Source organism: Eulemur rufifrons, chromosome 30, assembly GCF_041146395.1.
Source record: "Eulemur rufifrons isolate Redbay chromosome 30, OSU_ERuf_1, whole genome shotgun sequence".
In the NCBI taxonomy this organism is placed as follows: Eukaryota; Metazoa; Chordata; class Mammalia; order Primates; family Lemuridae; genus Eulemur; species Eulemur rufifrons.
The window spans coordinates 69402304-69417973 of record NC_091012.1 but is presented as its reverse complement, the minus strand read 5'-3'; the positions used below and the strand labels follow the sequence as shown (position 1 = coordinate 69417973).

The window sequence follows — 15670 nt, the reverse complement described above, 5'->3', positions numbered from 1 at the left end:
CACCTTACCCCACACCTTCTCTCACTTTCTTCATTCTTTCTCCTCCTTATTGTTACATACACATACCTATTTCACTTACCAGCTTCTCAATTTCCTTGAGAGTATTTTGTTAATCTGAGTTAGCAGATACAGGTAAGCAAAAATCATTAAGTGGATGGGTTATATTCTAAGTTCTACAAAACTCAAGGTTTTCTACCTTTTGGTTCATCCCTTTCCCCTTCCAGAATAAAAATAAGCAACAGAACTAGGAGACATGGCCACTGGTAGATGGAATAAAGAGATTTTCAGTAGAATTTAATCATCAATCTCTTGGCTCTTGCTATTGAATTTCTTTGAATTGACCTCTTCTTCCTTCCCTTTTATGAGGATCTGATGTAAGATGAACCTATAAGAGAAAATCTCTTCCCAATTTCCCATTGCTGTTCTTAGAGTAGACTAAGCAAGAACCAACGAAGGCCCAAGAAAAAAGTAGGACCGGAGACCACTGCCCTTGCTTTTTTCACTGACTTAAACCAATACTTATTGTGTACCAACTATGTGCCAAAAAATTCTCTAGGCACTGGGAGATAGCAGTGAAGAAGATCAACAGGGCCTCTGCCTTTCTGAAGTATAATATAATTAGGGAGATAGGCAAGTCAAATGCTTCTAGTCTTGTTCTGAAGATAGAGGAGAAAAAAAGAGTGTAAACAGTCATATTTAGTCTTAAGCTAGTCAGAATTTGAAACCAAGTTTTCAGCTAGTGTTAAATATTTATTTGCCTGTATTCTCCTCTTAGTATTACACTGTTACAAAGGAAAAGCTGGCTATTTCCAGTAACTGTAGGCCAGTGGTCAAAAATTTGGATATTGGCTGTTTTTCTGAAGAATATTGTAACTATCAATGAGGGTTCTGCATCTGCTGAGACTGGAAAGAAAAAATGGGCACCTCTTTTCCTTCTAATAAGGATATATAGAAGAGCAGTGGTTGAACAGAGACACCTCATTTTTATTATACCAGGGGCTTCCACTTGTCCTGCCTGTGGCCCATATGATGGTCCCAACTAAGGTAATGTAGAGAACAAATGTTTAAAAAATTTAATACTTAAAGACAACTTCTTTTTATACAAGAAGAAAGAATGGAATTTTATAGATTTATTTTGTGCAGCTTTTTTCTTTTTGTTCCTTTCCCTTCTACTTTTTTATTTCTTTTTTTCATGAAAAGCATATTTTGGGAACTAAACAAGGGTCAGACTTATGTTTAATTTTTTTTAGAGCATCAATCTCGTGTCCTATTGCCATAACTGTTTTTTCTTTATTTATTTCTTTAAGTCCTGTCTTCTTACTTGCTTTATTTGATTATTTTATATTTCTGTGCATTTAAATATCAGAAGCACACAAATAGTCTCTTTTCTAATGCATGTCTAATGCATTAGTACATGTCCTTGCTTCTGTTTAGTCCCAAATATGAGGACTTCAATGGCATTCTCTTTACTCCCACATCCACTATTTTTATATTTTAAGCAAAAACCTTATTTTTCAAAGCACACAACTTTTACTCTTTTAAATTTCCTAATCTTATACAAATTACTTTTCTCATCAGACTAACAATATGATGCTGTTTTCTGGGGAACTCTTGGCATTAAAATTTCCATAAAAAGATCATCATTTTCTGAAGCTCAATCGTTAGATAATTTACTGCATGGCTTAATTTGGCTTTGTTCCTATTTGGAGTGTTTTGAAAAACAGTGAGAACGTGGTCCTCTTTCAATTGTTAATGTAAAGAGCATAATTTTGATTTAGATTTCATAAGATCTATTTGTGTGTTCACAAACAGTTGCAACAAACAAATGAAATAAACAGCCTAGAAGATGAAATAGTCCTCTGCATATTAAAGTTTAAAACATGTTGCTAGGTGCCCATAACCAATAGTATCTCCACACGTGCTTGAAATTTCCACTTATTTTTAATTTAGTCATTCATTAATGTATTCAATGATATTTTATTGAATTCTTGGCCTACTCTATGCCTGTACTTGTCGTAAACACTGGAAGAAATATTTAAAAATGAGCTAACAGTCTAGTAAAACAGAGAGAGAGAGAGAGGTAAATGAGTAATAATGATTCAACAGTGTATGCACTATGATATAGGAGTAAGGAGGGTTTTTCAGCTCATGGATGTGTATGAGAAAAGGAAGTTGAAGGGAAATATTTGGGTGACTTTATCCATATACTTTGCTGACTTAATTGACATGCATGTAGTCCCTCGCTCTACCCCACCTTGACCCACTCCAAACTTCATTTAAAGAGTACTGAATATATTAAAAATTATTACCCAAATATTTCTCATATTAGAAGTTCTAAGTTACTCTGTACATACAAAAACCTACAGAGTCTTAACTACCCCCAAAGGTGGAGATCAACAATCTTATATTAAAAGAAGTCTTTAGAGTTGAAAGATTTTAGTGGAGTCCAGAGCTATTAAAGACTTCAATTTTATGGCTTTCTCAACTCATGACCCCATTAATGCTCTACTCTCATCTACTGGGAAACTTCTGTTAAGATCTGGCAGGGTTAGGTGATGGTGGCGGGGGGAGAATGTGAGATGATCATTTACTCCTGAAACTCAATAATCTTCCTCATGTAAAGGATGCAGTTAGCATTTAATACCAGTAAAAGATATTCTGTGCTGTTTTTTCAGGTGCACACATCACATATGAAATAAATTTGAGCTCTTTAAAGCCAGAGACTATAACTTATACAGTATTTCTTTTCACCCCTCATAGATTTGGTCTCAGTCGCTTATATATGGTAGTCTTGCAAAAATACCTATTGTTTTTAGACTTGGAAAAACATAAAGCAATGCAGGAAGTATGGTATAGGAGTGGATTGATTTAAGGATGTGATCTAAGAGCACAAAGAAAAACTAGCCGCCAAATATGTCCCTTGAAAATATGGAGGCAGCATTTTGACTATTCCAAGATTAGGTATTTAGGTTCATGGAGTATTAAGAAATCTTTACACTCCATCCACTAGAGGGCAATCAATACATTAGGCACAGACACTTCCCCCACCCTGACCTGGAACCTAGTAACTTTAAGAGGATCAGGTAGACACAAAGAAGAGGGAGATATGCGTAGAACTCTTCTCACCAAAAACAGCATTGTATTCTCTTGGACTCCCTTCGCGGAGAGTGAGCCAGGAAGAGGCAACTAAAAGTGAGCTAGACCCTTCCCTTTGGCATTAAAACTAATACCCCTGAGGTAAATGAGATTTCACTTCAGATGGAACAGCATTTGAGTTTGTCCGATAGTTCACTTTATCTGCCACTTCTGCCAGGAGGCAAAGGTAAAACACATACAGATCAAATGCTGGATAAGCCATCCTGGTGGAGATTTTTTCTCTTCTGATGATTTTTTTCTACTATGAAATCTCTCACTATCTTTTGCTAAGGCTAATGTGAATGCAAACATTGTCTAAAGAAGAGAATTTTAATACTTTTATGATTGATAAAATACTGAAAGAATTTGGAATCAGAAAAGCACATATGACCTGCTGTTTTTACAGAGACCAATTACGTTAAACATGTCTGACCCTGTGGATAGTTGTTCTGGAGGTTTCAGTAAATTAGTGAATTTTCTACTAATTCACTATGAAGTCCCAAATCAGTTGTGGTTCATTCATTCCTCTTTTATGAATGAGTATAATAATATCTTTCCATGTCATTTATAGGCTTTATGAAATTCTCACAATTCACAAAATATTTTGAGATTCTTAAGAATGTCAAGGAGGTATCTTCCTTCAGTGTTGGCTATGAAACCATATGTGTACACAGGATCCTCTTTTCTTCGATATATTATGAAATTGTAGATGTGTTCCTTCACAAACAATATGTACTATTTATATAGTAAAATCTTTCTTAGGAATTTATCAGGCCCTTTAAATGTATGTATTCAAAGTATATTAGGTATCCTTAAAAATAAAAATTAATCATAGTTCTCAACATATTTTGCAAGATGAAGAGACTAGAATCTATGGCAATTGGTGAGACTAGTTCTTAATGGTTTCTCAATTTAATAACAGTGTTCATTCATCCTGAGCCTATTTACACTTTCCTAGGTACCTTAGGAATCCTTTCCTGGGAAATGGCTGCTGAATTTAATGCAGAGACCTAGTTTCCTAGTTTCCATGGATACAATATGAATTTCTAAGCTCTAGCTTTTATCTAGACTTAGATTATCTAATATCTAGAACTATAGATGTTAACACATCTACTTTGCACCCATTCCCAACTTCCTCAATCTAATTTTAAATCTAAGGTAATGCTTCCAATTTTATTTCTAAGGTAAATGAATATATTATTTTTTTGGCACTTCTGCTATCACTGGTACATAGTGACTGCTTTCTAGATAGGTTTCAGCTTCCAGCTTAACATAAAAGTTGCAAAGAAGGAGGAATATGCATTTGTGTGACCCTGAAATAATCACTGGCTTTGCATTCAGACACATGACTTTGACTCTTGGCACTGCAGTGACTCTTGACACTATAGTTTACTAACTGACCATTACTAAAGTTTTCAGATTGCCCATTTTGGGCAAGTGCCTAACTTTTCTGACCCTGTTGCTCCTCATTTTTAAATGAGGATTATAACACCTTTTCATATATGTCTTTTTGGTATATCATGGGGATTAAAAGCATATAATAGATTTAAAAAAAGGTGCATTCTTTCCCTTTGCTAAATTCACATATACAAGTATGTCAACAAAGGTTTTGTTATCCTCTCAGTCCTTTTCTATCCCTACCTTCACTGTCCCATAAATCCTTAGACAAAATTTAAAATCACCTTTTATCTTTTTTCTTCTTCAAAATGAAAAAAAACATTATAGCTGTTGACAAAAAATAAATGATTACAACATAGAAACTATCCTTTTTTATTTTCTTATAATTATTTTGTTTAATTCTCTACTTTTTAAAATGTCTATGCTGTGCAAAAACACTGCGCTAGGCTCAGGGGAAAACAAGTTTGTTTTCCCAGCCCTTGCAGGGGAAGGAAGTGTACATCTGCATTGTGACTGTTTCAAGGCAGACTGAAGTAAGTTTTGTTACCTGAGTGTCAATAAAATGTTTTAAGAGTATGTGCCTTCATCCATTTTGAATTTTTAGTGGTTGAAGTCTGAGGAGAGCCAGAAGCCAGGCTTTCTTCTGAATCAGAGACACAGAAATTACTATGAGTAGTTAGGCGAACATAAGGTTGCTTTAGACTCTTTCTATAATCACTGCTTTATATTTTAGTAAAATTGTCTATAAAACATAATATCTTTATAGTATGATGCACTGTTCCATTGATTTTAGTGCAATCTAGTTTCCCTACCATATTCCCCTGAGTACCTAAAATCACACTGCCTCCTTCTCAGTAGTCTCAGTTGGTCTCTGCTGCTGGTGTTACAGAGCATTCAGGCAGTGAATTGGCACTGTAGCAAATTCCCACCTGTCCCCCATAGTCACCATTACCTGAAAGGGACAATCCCTAATGTAGAAAGCTAGTGATAGCCTTAGGGACACCTGGGGGAGAAAGTCATCAAATCTGAGCACTAATCCACGGAGCAGCAATAGGTGACATTGAGAGTGTTAAGGCTGTCAGCTACTTATGCTGCATTGGCAACCTCAAGAATTGGCCTGGATTTAAAAAGATCCAGAGAGTTGCGCTGCTTTTTAGCATTCAAAACTTTTTTCATGCTACACTGAAAAAATAGTTAAGTTCAGGTATTATATATTTCCCCATACTGTCATGTTTTGGTATTCCACTGCTTTGAGTTTTCTCAGAAGGACGGGTGCTCAGAAATTTTGCTTTACTTTGGTTTAGATTTCCCTCCCAAGGAATTTACTTTTATAATAAAAAATGTTTTATATATAGTACTTCACATAAATTTAAAGCTGTTGGACCATTATAAAAAAAACCTCACAGTTTGTTTTTTTAAAAAACTTAAGAAATTGCTGAGGAAAACATGTATCTATATAATATACATAGATGTTCACCCATAAATATACATTATATATATATATATATCTCAACTTCCACATGTATTTTATAAAAAAGATTTCTGGCTAGAGATATTTCCCTTCTGAAACTTGATAATATGCTAATAGTATATATAAGGCTTAGAGGAGGTCACCTGGGTGTTCACCAGAGTATTCCTGGTGACTGGCTATATTGACCTTAGTTTCCTATCTATCAGTAGTAATTTTTGGCTAACTTACATCATTGGGTTGTTGTGAAAATCAACCAAATAATGCTAGTTAAAATGTTTGGAAAATGTAAAGCTCTGCCAAAAAAAAAAAAAAAAAAAAGAAAGATCAGAGAGAAAAGGAACATCTATCTTGTGCCAGGCAATTTTATTTTCCCACCCTGCACAACAACCCTGTAAAGTAAGTACTGTTATCTTTATTCATAGTGAGAAACTGAGAGAACCCATGCAAGTTCATACAGGTAATAAATGAATGAATTGGATTTGAACCCTACGTAGAGCTGATTCTAAAGCTAGCTAATACTTTCTCTCAGCAACCAAAAAACAATTAACTGTTTCTGAAGAGCAAAATAATAGCTACTTTCTTACTGACCATTACTAAATTTTGATCTCTTTTATTTTGGTGGCAGTATGGCAAGGTGCAGGGGCACAGTTGGCTTTCTAGTCATTTAAATGGGAATTTAGCTTCAGACGGTATTATGGTTATGAAATGTCTACAAAATTAAGATCAAAATGTGCAGATTAAAACATGATGGAGCTGTAGCAATGGCACAGTGCCCAGCATGCCTTCATTTATACAGGGATGGTGAAGTATAACTTATCAGTATATCAATATACCCACCACAAAAGCCTTTCTTTCCTTTTAAAAACATGCTTATGCACATGCACGCACATACATACACACACACACAGATTTTTAAACGTACAGATATGGTTGCCTGCAAAGAATGAACAATGCAGTAAGGATTAAAATAGGCTTTTTCCGTATCGTTCTTGATATTAATTTAAGTGCAATAATTATGAGCATGGTTTTTATGAACAAATCGTGTGTCACATCTACATTATCATAGCAATATTAAAGCACGGTGGCTGTGTGTTCTCAACATTAGCAAGCTACATTCAAAAATACCTTCTAAATATATGCGTGTTGCCAATGAATGGGATAGCAGGAAAGCATAAGATGAAGGATTTTAAAAAACAACAGAAAAACTATCCTCAAACATTTATTATTTCTTTGTCCTAATTACCCTGATTTTATCATTACATATTGTATGCATGTATTGAAATATCACACTGTATCCATAAATATGTATAATTATTATGTGTCAATTAAAAATAATAATGAAAGCAAAAAAAACCTCTATCCTCATTATCTTGAGCTCCAAACACAAGTAGAAATATGAAATTCTCATTTTTTTGCATAGTGACTCAATATATAGGGCTAAGAGTATTAATTCACAGAGGGTCTCCAGATTCTTATTGGAGATTTTGCCTGTTTAGGCTGATTTTTTATTTTCTTAAGTGAGGAACAAGCACGTACAAAGAACATCATTCTTAAGCATTTCACTTCATCAGAATTCATTAGAGCAGATCTGAAGGTTTCATTATTCTTTAAGAGTACATTAATAAAACCACCACACACTTATTTTTAATACTATGTATATGAATTATTCTGACAGTCAGTTGCAAAGCCAACATATCAATCCTGAAATTAAAAATGTAGTAGGACAAATTAGTATGTTCCAGCCACCACAGGCAAAGCTGAACAATACACTGTCTGCTTGGGACTCAGGACAGAGCTATCCTACAGATGAAAAATGATAGTGACCACTAAATTGGCAAGAGTCTAAGGCTTAATTGGCATCCAAATAAAAAGAATGCAAGTCTACATATCAGATGTTGTTTCTATCTAGCCCTGTAGTTTATCTCTAGCCCTTCACAAGTACCCTCCCAAAAGCAAGCTTTCAGCCTTGTCACTTGCATTTAGAATGCCCATTTATGAAAATCCTGACAGTGTTTACAGCTTAGACAATACAGAATTGGCAATGACAATCTTTTTGTTTTTAGTTTCCCTCTGTGTGTGTGTGTGTGTGACAAACCATATTAAAAAATATTTGGAATCAAAGCGGGTTGCTAACTTCTTGCTCCATGAAGTAACGCTCCGCACTAGGTTGCATCAGTTCTCTAGGCCTAATCTAGCTTTCCCCAGTGGCTCCTGGTGCCCAGGGGACAGATACTGTATCTCTTCCATTTATGAGTAGAAAGATAAATGGTTTTGCCCTTAATAAATGTAAAGGACTAGATGAAGAGCTCAGGACAGCCTGCTTTTTACTCCCTTAAGCAGCAAGACCTTTTTAATCCTCCTCATTCCCTCTTCCACTAATTTTGCATGAACTGTGCTGTTAGCCACATAAGATGATGAATGTTTGAAATAGTCCAGGAAGGCTGAGCTAATGAGAGTGTTGTCATTAAAACTGTGCACTATAGCTAAGAGGCAGGACCCAAACTTCTGAGGACACGTACGTTTTATACTTTTTTTTCCTCACTGCTGCTGATGTAGCACTACATATTTAGTCTTTCTCAGCATTGAGGCTTACTTACTCTATGGAGAGACAATTTCTCAACCAAGGCTGATGATGTTTTTGACTGCACTTAGCAAGGGTTTTAGCTGTGTCCTCTGTGCTACAGGGCTCTGAGTGTCCCCTGTGCAGCAGCTGTGTGCCAAGCCTGTCCCTACAGTGTCACACTATGAACTGTTGCTGTTAATAAACTATGTACTGAGCATTATTTTTTACAAGTTGTTACACTTCCTGAGGTAGAGAAGATTAGATGGAGGGGTTATGCATGAAGCTAAAATGCTTTATATCTTGTTAGGAAAAATCATGTAACTGTCAGAGAGGCAGTTTCTAACCCTCTGCTTTAATCAGCTAGGACAGATAAAAACACAATAGACTAAAATCAGTTGATCAGCAGTAATTATAATCATCAATTATGTGAGTTTGTATACATTTTTTTGAATTTATAAAGGTACACATCATTGTACACCCTTTGGGTACAATTAAAAAAGTTAATTAAAAGTGTGATGTAGTTGAACAGTTGACTTTCTCTACTTCAATAAATCCTTTCTGTTTCAAATTGTACTAGTGATATAGCTCAACATTAAGTCTAAATGTTTACACCTCTGGTTTCTCTCTTCTTTTTAAAATTGAATAAAGAGAAGTTAAATGTATGTCTGAATACCTGTTTACTTTCTTATCTCTTTAATATGATTTCCTTCCTTCCTCCCCCACAAAACTATTAGAGTATCACACAAATAAAGAATGGAAGCCAGTATTTAAAATTATTCTGATTTTACACGTCATAACACATCAACATGAAGATGGCTCATGAGTAACTATATATAGTTATATAATTGGAAAAAATGAGAGCCATCTTAAATAGTACAACAAATCACATTACTTAGTCTACAGTCTAAAGTGGCAAAAGAAAAAGAAAGAAAGAGAGAAAGAGAGAGAGGAAGGGAGGGAGAGAGGAAGAAATAAAAGCCAAAGCAGCTTTTTATCATATGGAATTAATTTCAGACTTTGTCAGATTATCACATCAAAGTGAACTGATGTACTTAAATTAATGATACTAAGATTATTATATAAGTCCTTTGATGCCTTAAACCTTTAAATTCAAGAATTTCCACACTTTTCCCTCTCCCTATTCCTCTCCCTGTCCTTTTCTCCCTCCTTCTCTCTTTCAGAAATGACTATAAGGTTTCTCTAGACCCAACACAGTGTTTGTTACATTTTGGGGGCTGGGGGGAGGTACATTGGGTAAGGGAAGAAGAAGCAGAAGCAGCAAAACATGATTTGTTATAGAACTATTACTTTAATTGGTCATGCAGCAGTTTAAATTACCCATGTGATGAGCTAATGCAGCTGGTACAACTGTTAAAACAACTATACCAACCAACTATGTGCAATTGTCTTCAACGATGGATATGTTAATATTTGAGCTATAAAGATATGGCCTGAGCCTACCAAAACAGGAAATGAAAGGAATACTTGAATATTAGTTATTGAAGAAAGGCAGGTGAGATAATTTGGACTTGGTACCAAAGGCCTTTGTTATCTACCTTAGGTAGATCTATATATAGATAGATAGATAGATAGATAGATCAATTAACAAGATTTATACAACAAAACTATATTTTGTCCTATAGACATAGTCTCAGTGAAGATCCAGTTTTCTTAGTTCAGTTCTCTGATATTTTTTCAACTTTCCAATTCATTTCAATGATCAAATTAACTGGATCCATTTAAAAAAGCCAACATATTTTGCCCTAGTAGCTACATAGTCTCAGTGAAGATCCAATTATCTTAGTCCACCTCTCTGATTGTCTTTTAATTTTGTCAATTTCTTTCAAGTTGTGAGCAGTTTCGACATCAAACCATCAGGAGAATCAAAGGGGATATTGTCTCAGCTTTATATAGGACACCAGATGTCATCATATTCAGATTTATAAATTACAACTTGTTACAAATATTCCAATCTCAGTATTCCTATAAAGATCTCTTTAATTTTATTTCATCTGTTCAGTTTCTGAAAAGAACTGTGGGTTAGTCAATTCAGTCACATTTTTATTGTCTTCATGATAGAGCATAATCATCCACAATACAAAAACAACATAATCTTTTATTTTAAAATTGCATAGCAGTTCCAGTATCTATTTATGTCACCTGTTGTGGCTGATGCCAATCTGACATCAAAATAATAGATCGATTCTGTCAGCACCATTCATCTCAGTGGAATAATTTGTTGTAATAGTTGATAGACTGAATTGACCATTAAATTCCAGTCAGTATTTAATCAATTTAGTAACAACATTTATATACATATGTAAATATAGTCTAGAAGTTATGTTTAATCTATGCCCATAAAGAAAAAAAAGAAAATAAAGGCAATCATTCTAGTATTTTTAGCCACCTTAGCACTGAATGAGAACAAATCTAGACGCGTTAATATGACTGGATTGTAATTTAACAAGAAACTGGCCCTACAGACAAATATGAGGCTCAATAGTATGCCAGTGTCAGAAAATAATAAATACAAATAAACAAAAATTTATGTATAAGAAGATAATGGCTTATTTTCTAAATTATAACATATATAACACATAGGACAATACATATGATTTGCATTGTGTTTAACTTAGCAATTTCTTATAAAATCATACTAAAAACTAATATTCAAAATATAAAGGATTTTAAGCTCATCTAAAGTATACTACTGGCTAGATCCGATGCCCGACTTGTGCCCCCAGAAACCCCGTCACTCCCTTTCATCTGGCTGGCAGCGCAGAGGCCACACGATGGCTAGAGTTACTGTAAAAGATGTGAACCAGCAGGAGTTCACTGGAGCTCTGGCAGCCTTCCTCAAAAAGTCCAGAAAGCTGAAAGTCCCCAGATGGGTGGACACAGTCAAGCTGGCCAAGCATAAGGAGCTTGCTCCCTACAATGAGAACCGGTTCTACACATGAGCCGCTTCCACAACACAGCACCTGTACCTCTGGGGTGGCGCTGGGGTTGGCTCCATGACCAAGATCTCCAGGGGACATCAGAGAAATGGTGTCATGCCCAGCCACTCCAGCCAAGGCTCCAAGAGTGTGGCCCACCATGTCCTCCAAGCCCTGGAGGGGCTAAACATGGTGGAAAAGGACCAAGATGGGGGCCGCAAACTGACACCTCAGGGACAGAGAGACCTGGACAGAATTGCCAGACAGGTAGCAGCTGCCAACAAAAAGCATTAGAATAAATGATGCTAGGTAAATAAATTGCCTCATTTGGAAAAAAAAAATATATTACCGTGTGTGACTGCAAGGTTTTGCATTTCATTTCATTAAAAAGAAAAATTTATTCTAATACTGATAGATTCATATCATCTTCTTGACACCAATAAAATAACCACATGACTTTAGAACACAAAATTATTGAATAATGGCATAGTAAGCTTGGTCATGGCAAAACAAAGATCAGAACTTACGAAGTTAGCTGTTGCATATAGATCACAGTAGCAGTGACTCAAGAAAAGTTATATATTTTCCAGATAACCCCATTCCATATGCTCTCAAGTGACTCTGTTTTGCTGGACCAAGTTACTAGGGTGGCTTATATAATATTTCATGTCTCTGTGTGCCTTTAGTAATAGCCAGGGTGCTGCTGCTGTGGCTAATAGTGATGCTGGTGGTGGTGCTGGTAATGGCAGTAAATGTGACAATTTAATAAGAGCTCCTTTCAAATTCAAATGAACAGAAATGCATTTTATAAAATCAACTTCTCTGCATTTACTATATATATACCAGAAGTTAATGTATTTGGGGTGAAGTTAAAATAGATCCTAGACAGCATCATAGATTGGTTTTCTTTTTGCAGTAAACATAAACTATTATCAACAAACACATTGGTAGCTAAGCCTACACCCAAATAGCTGAATAAAGTTTCTTCCACTGTACCTTCTAACTCATTCTCAGAATTGATGCATTGTACCTAAAAAATGATGGAGCTAATGAGATTTTTAAAAGGCCTATTCTAGACCCAATCATTTTTTAAAAGATACCTCCTGTTCTTGATCTCTAAGTCTAACTTTTAACTGATGACCAGTACACAACCAAGGGCAGAAGGATATAACCCTATTAGTGCCTACTTAGGAAGTCAAATACATAGAACTTCCAGTGGCAATTTTTTTTTAATCCTGAGCTATCGTCTCCTATTTTTTTTTTTTAACCAGGAATGTCTCCTCCACCTACCCACTAACATCTGCAGTCATGTACACAGAAAAATAAAAACTTAGAGGAAATACAAGTATATTAATAAGTGATTTTTCCTAATTTTTAATAGTTGATGAGTTTCCAAGTAGATTTGATGTACTACCTTTCATTTGTACAGCCATCATAGTTAAAAATTCTTCAGTTAAACAACAACAACAAAATTAAAGAAAATTGCTTGGAAAGTCTTGGCTTTATATTCTGATACTGATTTTGGCTTTCATCCCATTCTTAGGCAAATTAAAACTCCTATTTGTGGAGTTATTACTCAGACAATCCTAACTAACATTTTTCCAATTGTTAATTCATTCAGATAAAATGCAAGTAGAAAAATGTTTTAATGTTCTTTTCAAATGGATAATTGAATTCTAATGAGCCTGATTTTTCTTAGGTATCCCTCCCTAGGAAGGAAAATGTGTAAGGGCATGGGAAGGAGTCACAGACATAAACCCAGCCAGAAAGGAGAGTTTGAGAGAGGGCATAAACTGGAAGATGCTTGCATCCTTTATGTTTAGTACCAATTTCTTTGGGTCTAATCAGGAAAACCAAGCATATTCTATCCTTCCAGTTTTGACTTCATACTTTCCTCTGCAGACTCAGGAATCAATGTCATCACCTGTCTGTTTTTATGTTGCATGTTTGTCTCTACTATCAAGACTAGTATGGGCCTTTCCCAAAGAAATAGTATTTCATTGTTTACCAGAAGAACTTTTTGTATGATGACATGACGTGGTTGCTAAAGAATCCATGTGACTTCCAATTCTGGCCAAGTTAGAATAATGGGGACCATATATACCTTTATACCTAAAACAACCTAAATAACTAGATGACAAAAATAAAATAATGATTTTCAAGACACTGAATCTCAGGTAACAAAGGACGATAATCCCTAAGGGACAGGAAACAAACAAGTTGTGCTCTGTGATTTCCCAATTAAAGACCTTGATAAATTTCCAGGCTGTAGAGCAAGAAGAAAGAATCCATATGGAGCCCTGTGGATTTCCTAAATAGAGAAGGCAGAGATAAGAGCCCCCAAAATCAAAGCAACTAGAGTTCACAGGGTACAAGAGAAGAGTGAGCTGTACTGAGAGTGAACTTCTGTGACTGTGGATGGTCCCCACAAGTATTCAGCAGAGTACTAACCACTGCATGTAGAGTGAAGAAACTACCTAAGCCCTCCCAAAAGGATTAGAATATAATGGTGCCCATATTCATGCAAAGCCAGGAATAGGGCCTGTTACCACCACCCAAACTGGAAAACCTCATGATTTATAAGGAATTAGGTTGAGCACATAGCAGAATCTTGCTTTAGTAGTGGGAAATAATTAACTCTAGACTGATCATTGTTCCAGTCCCACCTAAGAAATTTTGGAAACAAAACCTGAAGGGATAAGTTTCCAAGTAATTTTAACTGCATCTCAGAAAAAACTCAAGAATATTTTGGAATACAAAAATATGTAACACCCAAGGTCAGCTACATAATTTATAGAGTTCAGTGGAAAATGAAATGTGAGGACCCTTGACTAAAAAGCAGGAAAGAGTGTTATTAATGGCATTAAAGTATAAAGCTTGCTTTTTTCTTCTTCCAATCTCTTATTATGGTGTTTTTTATTTGCCATTTAATATCTTTCTAAGTAAAGAAAAATTATAATTTTAAGTTATTAGCTGAGACTTCATCATTCATCTTTATATTATGCAATGACAGTTTTAAATGAAAATATAAGAATATTTAACTCATATGCAGAATCACCAAAATAACACAATTTCTCCTCAAGCCAGTCAGAACAGACAAATGCAAGCCAAACTCAGGAAAATTGGAAAAAGAGAGGATCCTCCCAAGCATGGAGTTAGCCAAAGGGAGCTCTCCCTTGGGCACAATATACCAGTAAGCTCAGGAATATTCCCTTAGGCACAGAATGAAGATCCTAAGTGACATGTGGTGGCCCTGCTAGTTGACTTATGGCATGCACACTAACTTGGGCCTGATAACTGCTATGTCCCCCTTTTAGCTAGGTGCCAGACTTATGTGCTGTATCAGGCTCTGGGGAATGCCAGGCAGGCATCTCCTCTTCCCACACATTGTCACTCCAATCCACAGTGGATGGGTGACTTCCAAGAGTTTTGAAATTTGCTGTGCTGAGATGTGCTAGGTACCAGAATTGGGGGTGGATGAGAGGTTCATCCCATCTGGACACAGCTTTCTTCAGGGAGCTCACTAGACAAGATGATGCTGCCAACCCAGGGCAGGGATGGCTGCTGCCTTGTCTTGCTCAGAGAAATCTCGGGGTGCACATGGCTGACCTCTCCCTAAGCTCACACCTATTGCCCCAATGTTGTGAAACCATTTCTTCAAATGAAAATTTAAAGAGAAATCAAATATTTAAAATTGATCAATGTGAATCTGATTTTGTCAAAGTGGGAGGTGAATGTCATGCCCTAACATTTCTCTGTAGAAACCTCAAGGATCCTTAGAATGCAGTTTAAAAACATTGCTCTGACCAATGGCAAAGAACTAGGATAGCTAGAAAGAATCTCTGTGTATTGGTCTAAGTTTAAAAGCACCAGGGGATTGTTTCCACATCTTTGCAATTATGAATTGAGCTGCTATAAACATTCGAGTGCAGATGTCTTTATTATAGAATGTCTTTTTTTTCCTTTGGATAGATGCCTAGTAGTGGGAGGGCAGGCAAAACACAGTACATGTAACCAAAATGTTTTTACCCCCATAATATACTGAATAAATGAATAAATAAAAATAAGCACCAGGGAAATAGACTATGTTCTGCATTGGAAAGTAATGTCTTTGTGCTTTGGTACACTTCTCCACACCTATGCTTAATTGTTGTACACACTCTGTAG

At 35.8% G+C, this 15670-nt stretch overlaps 1 pseudogene; it reads left to right on the top strand.

Annotated features, from left to right (window-relative positions):
• The first annotated feature begins 11332 nt into the window (after positions 1–11332).
• LOC138378631 (small ribosomal subunit protein eS19 pseudogene) lies at positions 11333–11797 on the top strand (annotated as a pseudogene).
• The last annotated feature ends 3873 nt before the right edge of the window (positions 11798–15670 follow it).